Genomic DNA, 8,259 nt, shown 5'->3' on the forward strand with positions numbered 1-8,259 from the left:
GAGCACAGCGGTGGCCTCGGACAGCGCTTAACTCATGACTGATTTGCCGGGAGGCTGATTCCCCAGCCTCTTAGCACCTCAGGCTGGCCGACTTTGAGAAGCATGTTTTATACCTTTATCCAGAGTTTCATAGCATTAAGCTGTAATGACCCACAGTGATAACTTGCTTGGAAACTCGTTCTTAGCCTCACCTCCCCACTCTTCTCAGGCCATCCTGAGATCACCCTGTGCTTGGACACTCTACTCCTGAGTAGCTGGAAATAATGTTGGAATCCATGACACACACACTGTGGGAACAGAAATGATAATGGGTGACATGAGGACGGCAAAGACTCAGGAAGGAAAAATAAGTGTTAAAGTCTACTGGGTCAGCTTCCGAGACAGCATTTCACATACTCATCCACACAACCCTGTGACATCAGGTAAGGCAAGAGAAAGAAATGGGAGCTGAAAGTCATACAAGGTGCTGCGCAGGTTCTGGACAAGATCCTACAAAGCTGCCCCAGCCTGTGTGTCTCCTCGAAGTAATATTATGAGATAACAGACATGCAGGACAATTGAAGAAGGAAATGGCTACCCACTCCAGTCTTCTTGCCTGGGAAATCCCATGGACAGAGGAGCCTTGTGGACTATAGTCCATGGGGTCGTAGAGTTGGGCATGACTCAGCAACTAAGTACAGCACAGTATAGCTTCCCCGGTGGCTCAAATGGTAAAGAATCTGCCTGCAAGGTGGGAGACCTGGGTTCCATCTCTGGGTCACAAAAAGTTGGACATGATGGGGTGACTAAACAACACCACCAAACGCCAGATAATTGGCTTCCCACGTGGCACAATGGTAAAGAATGTGCCTGTCAAAGCAAGAGACTTAGGAGATGCGGGTTCGATCCCTGGGTTGGGAAGATCCCCTGGAGGAAGAAATGGCAACCCAGTCTAGTATTCTTGCTAGGAAATTCTACGTAAGAGGAGCCTGGCAGGCTACAGTCCACAGGGTCGCACAGAGTCGGACACGACTGAGTGACTGAGCACACATGCAGACACACAAGGTAATTACTAGGTGATCAGACAAGAAGGGAGTCATGAGGGGTTAAGATGACCAGACGGTGATCCTTGGGAGACTTGACCTGAGGGACACTTTGGAGAGGAGGGTGGACAGGGCATTCAGGAAGCAAGATCAGACTCAGAGGCTAGAATGCACATTTTTGGCTTCACGTGTTTTCATTTATTTCTGAGCATATTTTGCCTTTGGCTTCTCCGATCTTAAGCATTTAAAAAGAACACACCTCAAAATACTTATCTTTTCTGCCATTGTTGCCGGGCATCTGAATGAACACACATTAAAAGGAGATGGATCCTTGTGAACGTGTGGGCCAGTTTTGAATAAAACATGAAAGGAGAGAGTTATTATCTTTAGAGTCATAGAAAGAAAACAAAGCTAATTGGCATCATCCCTTCATTACTGGTTGGGCATCTTTCAGAAAATAAGTAGGAGTGGAGGCCATGTTTCTATGGTAAAAGGAGATAGGCTTCTGTTAGAGCTAAGGTGGCCAGTGTGGCTGATTCAACACACAAACATAGACAGTCTCTCTCTCTTTTTTAAGATTGTTTTCATGTGGACCATTTTTAAAGTCTCTGTTGAATTTGTTGAAATATTGCTTCTGTCTTATGTTTTGGTTTCTTGGCATGTAGGATCTTATCTCCCAGACCAGGGATTGAACCTGAATCCTCTGCATTGGAAGGTGAAGTCTTAACCACTGAACAGCTAGAGAAGTCCCATGGACTATCTCTTAAGTCAACCTCTGGATGGAGAGCAGAGACAGAAGAGGAGAAAGGATGGGGGGATATCACAGAGGGAAGGGTAGGGATGAAGTGTGCTGGGCAAGCATCCAGGGCACTGCAAGGAAGTTCCTAAAGATTCTGAGGTGTGTGGCCATGGGTAACAACTTTGATCCCCATCCCGGGTGAGATGGTAGCATAAACTGCAACTAGGACTCCTCTGGGTCCCTGGAGGTGACTGGACTGAGGTTCTCTGGAGTTGACTTCGGGCAGAGAGTGAACTACATGGGATGAGAGGTTATTTTTGTTTGTGTGCAGGTATTTATATACACATAAATGTGAGACATGTGTGTGTGTGTATGTGCATGCACACACATGTGTATGTAAACATATATGTGTATATTATATCTTATTCAATCTTCACCTGACCCAATGGTCTAGACCTTTCACCTTGCAGAAAACTGGGACTTCTTGATACTTTACATCAAACTCTAGGCTTTTCTCATGTTCTTCTGGTTTGCCACCTCTCTCTTAGTTGAGGAGGAAGGTTTACTAATTGGTTTCGTTCAGGTTTTAGTTCAATTAAAACAAGCAGCACGCCCATTATGTACCCTATCTCGGGGACATGGAGGTACACCCAATCCAGTTCTGCTCCTCGAGGGACACAGACAAGTAAGCTCCCTAGATGACACTGCCAGCCCCTCAGTCCATGCCAGGGACCCTGGCACATGGTTCCAGGTGTCTCTGACTGAGAACTTACCCAGAGTTTGAGGGAAGCTGGAGATGCCAGAGAGTTGGTGTTCCTCAAGGAACCCCCCAGAAGGAGGGACCGGCAGAGGCCAGTGAACACGTGTGCTTCCTTGCTCTCTGATGCGTCTGCTCTTGGAGGCTGTTCTCACCCTGAACCCACCCCCCACACCTGGGGCCACAACTCACCCTTCAAGGGCTTTCCTCTCCTCTCCACCTCTCGCCAGTGGCCCCCGGGGTCGCCTCCCAAATCCAGGGTTGGAATCCTGGTCTCTGGGTTTTCCTTCTTGGGGGCAGGGCGCACACTAAGACAGCATCCATGTCCTACACCACAGGGTGCTGAGCACACGTGCTGCCCAGAACAGGGGAAGGCAACGAGAAACAGCACATCCCAGGGCAGAGGGGTGAGGTGAGGGTGGGTGGGAGGAAGACAATTTCTCCCAGATGGAGTCCCGATAGCCCTCATGAGGCTGGTGAACTGAGTTCATCAGAGTCTGTGGCTACAAGAAGGGGTTCCGGAACACAGAGGAGGGAGGACCCACAAAGGGAAGGCCTGAGGACGCTTGCAGACCTGGGGGACAATGGGATCCTCTGGGGCATCATTCGTTTCATCTGTGCCATGGGGCTATGGGTCCGAATAACCTTATCAAGGCTGCTCATCATCAGTATTCTGCAAGTTAACTCTCACTCAGGGGAAGTAACTAAATGCCAGGATTATGGACCACTGATGCTTGACAAGACCCCTTCAGCACAAGGTTGGAGTGAAGAAGAGTGTGAGGGAAGTCAGTGCCCCTCTGGGGGCTGCTTTTATTTAGAGTAGATCTTTTTTAAAAATATTTATTTATTTGTATTTATTTGGCTGTGCCAAGTCTTAGTTGCAGCATGTGGGATCTTTAGTTGCAGTATGTGAACTCTTGGGCTTCCCTGGTGGCGCTAGTGGTAAAGAATCCTCCTGCCAATGCAGAAGATGTAAGAGACATGGGCTCAATCCCTGGGTTGGGAAGATCCCCTGGAGGAGGGCATGGCAACCTACTCCAGTATTCTTGCCTGGAGAATCCCATGGACAGAGGAGCCTGGCGGGCTACAGTCCATAGGGTTGCAGAGTCAGACATGACTGAAGCCACTTAGCACGCACACATGTGAACTCAGCTGCAGCACGTGGGATCTAGTTCCCTGACTAGGGATGGAACCCAGGCCCCCCACATCGGGAACTCAGAGTCTTAACTTCTGGACCACCAGGGAAGTTCCCGAGGGCCTGCTTTTAATTCAAGCCACCCTAAGGGATGAGACTTGGTGGACGGGAACACACAAGGAAGGGTGGGAGGGGTGGGGTTTTGGAGGGGAAACTGAGTCTCGAAGAGGGAGAAATGGAGAGAAAAAGAGACGACTCATCTGCAACTGGAAAAGTTGGCTTCAAAACATGAGCTAGCCGAATGGAATTACTGGCAGAAGGAGCCTAGATGACGGCTTGGGGCGCAGGCTGGGTGGAGGCGGCGTCACGCTGCTCCTCTTGGCGTGGTCCTCGTGTGAAGGAGACACTGCCCTGCCTGCCGGAGTGCTCACCACAGTGGGTTTCAGAGCCAGGAGTCAAGGCACAGATTGTTCAACATCGCAAAGGAAACGTCTGGGATTTGTTCAGGTGCACACCAGATGTCGTGCTGGCGTTAGCCCTGCAAGCGAGCGATGACTCTTGGAAATCTACCGCCGGCCCTGGAGCCCGTGGTTAACCCTTAGGAGATCATGGCTGCCAAGCCTGAGACCGTCCATGGTCAAGAGGGGCTGGGGGTCTCAAGTCAGGCACTCAGCCCCACCTGCTCACCATAGCTGCAGGCACCAGGGGTAGCACGTGAGTCTCTAGATGGTAAAGGATTTCCTTAGGGCACCAGGATCCCATACAGGAGAGACAGTTGGTAACAACCTGCACGTTGAAATTCCTTTAACTAATTGCAAGGTCCTGTATCAGGAAAAAAAAACAGAGCATTAAATGTGCTGTGTGTTCTCAGAGTTTTTGTGGGTGTGGTTGGGAGACGAGCTCCCAGGAGGAAGGAACTGTTCTTACTCCTGTCCTACCTCCATGCCCCAGTGATGCACGCAACAGGTATCTCATAGCTGCTGCTGGAGGTCGTTATGGATCTCGGGTCCGCTGCATGCTGGCTGCACAACTCTATCATGTGACATCTCTGGGCCTTGGTTTCCTCATTTATAACACGAGAGACTTTCCTGAGATGAAATCTCCCCTTTTCTCTCCATAAAAGGCACATTCGATCCAAAGCGATTCTAGGCAGGCAGCAGCCACCAACAGGAAGGGATGGAGGCTGAGAGGTGAGTTTGTTATTAAGGGCATGTCCCCGTTAGTCGAAGAGGTTCTTGCAGCATTCTTTTCCATTTTGTTTGAATGTGACCCCCTTTACCACAGAGCAAGGTCCTTTGCTTTGTATACTCAAGAGCTTGACTTCCAAAACTGAGTGGAATAAAGGATTTTTATGTATTTGTTTTTCTTTTAAGCAGCCCTTCATCGGTATAATTTTAATTTTTCCCTTTAAAGCAACTGCATGATAATTGCCAGAAACGTCCAATTTTCTTTTCAGTCCTTAAATCTGCGATTGAGGGAAATTCTGAGGGAAATTCTGTCCAAGAATCTTGTGGAGACTCAACTGGAGATGGGAAGATTCATCAGCAGTAACTGACCCTTCAGCACCGCTTGCTGTTTGTCCTACCACGCACCCTCCCATGGGACAGACAGACAGCAGGTTACTCAAGGATGGGAGGGAGGGACAAAGCTCACTCATTCCCTGCCTCTGTCACCCATCTAACCGGGATTTACTGAGCCCCTCCCATGGGCCAGACCATACCGTGTATTGAGAATTTGGGGGTGGGCCAGACAGTCGTGGCCTTTTCCTCCAAGGACTCAAAGCAGCGTCTCTCTGGCAGAGATTTGCATAGAGACCGTCAGACATGAAAACAAACCAGAGAGCTCATTTCACTAACAGGTCTCACCCAGACTGAAAGCTGATCAGAAAAGGCAAGGCGAAGGCACATTCGGTGAGCACCAATATCAGCCAGAACCAGAACCATGTGGAATCACTGATGGATGTAGATGCCTATATGGAACTTTTCCAGCATCCTGGCCAGAGGGCTGATTCTACTGGTGAAATCCCTCTACCTGGATTTCAGGGGGACTTTTCCCTGATAAGGACCAATTGTGATTATTGCTGTGGTGATTACTTCCCTGTATTCACAGTACCAGCTGACCTTAGGTGATTATATCATACAAAATTCTCAGGGCTTTTTTTGGTGGGAAATGACAGGAGTCTGGACTTCTCCCCCACAATCTGGCTCCTAGGACATGAGGAAAGCCAGTTGCAGATAAAATTCTGACACTCAGGTAGACCTTTCCAGTGAAGTAGTAGTCATTACCAAAGCAGCACAGAAGCAGCTGAGGCCCTGCGAGCCCAGGGAAGCCCCCGCTTGGTCTTTGCAGGTGCCTTGTCCTCAACCTTGCGTTGAAGTCCACATGATCCCATAGACAGGCTTTGGCTCACAGGGTGGCCCTCTTCAGGCGAGGGAAACCTCTGGATTTCTCACTGTCTGTAGAAGCAGGGAAAGATCCACGCTTGGGTAGGGTCCCCCAGGACACTGAATACTCTGTCCACGCAGGGTCTCCAGGATAGGTTAGCCAGCCCACCCCTCTTGACTTCCTCAATTTCTCCAAATGAGAACACATTTCCACAGGTAGCAACTTACTAACAAGCCTCAAGCATCACTCCAAATACACATACTCATTAGCCAAGACCTGGTGGTTGCAACATGAATGAGAGAAGCTCCTAGAATCACAGACTCAGGAGAGGGTTGCCTGTCTGATGGGAGGCAGAGATACAGCTGGATGGCCTGGAGTGATGGATCTGTATCGGCGACTGATCTCAGAGTGTCTGGGCTGACGTACTGAAGGTACAGTGCAGGTGCCTGTTCTTCATGTTTTTAATAATTTGCTCATACAACCACTGAGAATTTGGAGGAAATGAATTTTTTTTTAAGTGGAAGTGAAAAGGTGAAGCATAGCAATAACCAAATCCCCCCCCCAAAAAAAAACTTTAAACCTCCTAAAACACACACATGCACAGACAGACAGTAGATAGGGAGAGAGAGTTGACAGATGATGATATATAGATAAACAGACAGCCAAAGGGATAGACAGATGATAAGGAGATGATAGATGATAAAGAGATGATAGAGAAATCAGCTATGGTGAATAAGTTAGGTTCTAGGCAGAGCAGCTTGCAGTGCTCATTTCTGAAATGTGCACAGCATGGACTGTCAGCAAAGGCTTCATCTTCACAGGACTACTGTGGACCACAGTGAAATCTGAACCCGGAGAATCCGCGGGTGCTCCATCGACCGCTCTACAGCAAAACCTGAAAAAGCAGAGACAGAGCAGTGATGTGGTGGGTGCTTGTTCTGCACTAAATGCTTTCCGCCTCCTACTCCCATGAGTCCTCTCCACAAGCCTACGTGGTGAGGACTGTCGTGTCCACACCTGGCATCACAGGAGATGGGCAGATACTCAGCCCTCTGGCCAATGTCCTCCAGGTGTGGATGGCTGAGCTAGAAGCTAGTCCCACCTGGGTGACTCAAAGCCCACAGTCTTTCCACTCCACTCCATTGAGCTTCTTGTTGCGAGCAAAGGGACAACCAGGTCACCCGGCTCCTCTGAAGTCACATGTGGACATTTGCCAAGATGCACGTGCTTTGACAACATGCATTTGATTCTTGATCTTGATCTAGATGTGCCTGCGAGTCTTCACCATGTGAGCTGATTCCAGCTGAATGCTGCTCAGACAAATGGAGGTTTTAACAACAAGATTTATAAATGCTCAGTATTTTGTCAGATCATTAACAAGATCCATTAAAGTCTGCCATGGATCCTATTTCCCCTCTCCCTGAGTCCCCATTTCTAAGCCTTTTCTTGCAGAGGATGATCTCATTACTTCTAGGAAGCTTGGAGTTTTTATTAAGACCTTTTTGGACTTCGCTTATTTCCAGTTCAGATTCTGTCATCATTGATTCCTTCATTCTCTGCCATAGTCAAGGAGTAAAGATGTCTTTCCCTGTCAAAGAGAATCCTTTGAACTCAGCTGGCCTTCCTCCTTAAGACCACAATCCATTCTTTATCAGTATTTATTCTTTTTTTCCTTTGAGTCTTTCTCCCCCACCAGGAAAAGGTGACACACTCTGATAGAAAGCAAAATTTCTTCTACCCTCATGACTTTTCTCCTTCTTTTCCTCCCTCCTAATTTTTCACTCACCTGATTTTTCACTCATTCTGGAGAAGGAAGTGACATGGGCTTTTGGAAGCATTACTACAAACAAAACTGGTGGAGGTGAAAGAGTTCCAGGTGAGCTATTTAAAATCCTATACGATGATGCTGTTAAAGTGCTGCACTCAATATGTCGGCAGTGGCCACAGGACTGGGAAAAGTCAGTTTTCATTCCAATCCCAAAGAAGGACAATGACAAAGAAAATTCAAGCTACAGCACAATTGCACTCATTTCACATGCTAGCAGGGTAATGCTCAAAATCCTTCAAGCTAGACTTCAACAGTATGTGAACTGAGAGCTTCCAGATGTACAAGCTGGATTTAGAAAAGGCAGAGGAACCAGAGACCAAACTGCCAACATAGAAAAAGCAAGGGAATTCCAGAAAAATATCTACTTCTCCTTCTTTGACTATGCTAAAGCGT

The sequence above is a fragment of the Bubalus bubalis genome, chromosome 14 (genome assembly GCF_019923935.1).
Source record: "Bubalus bubalis isolate 160015118507 breed Murrah chromosome 14, NDDB_SH_1, whole genome shotgun sequence".
Classification (NCBI taxonomy): domain Eukaryota; kingdom Metazoa; phylum Chordata; class Mammalia; order Artiodactyla; family Bovidae; genus Bubalus; species Bubalus bubalis.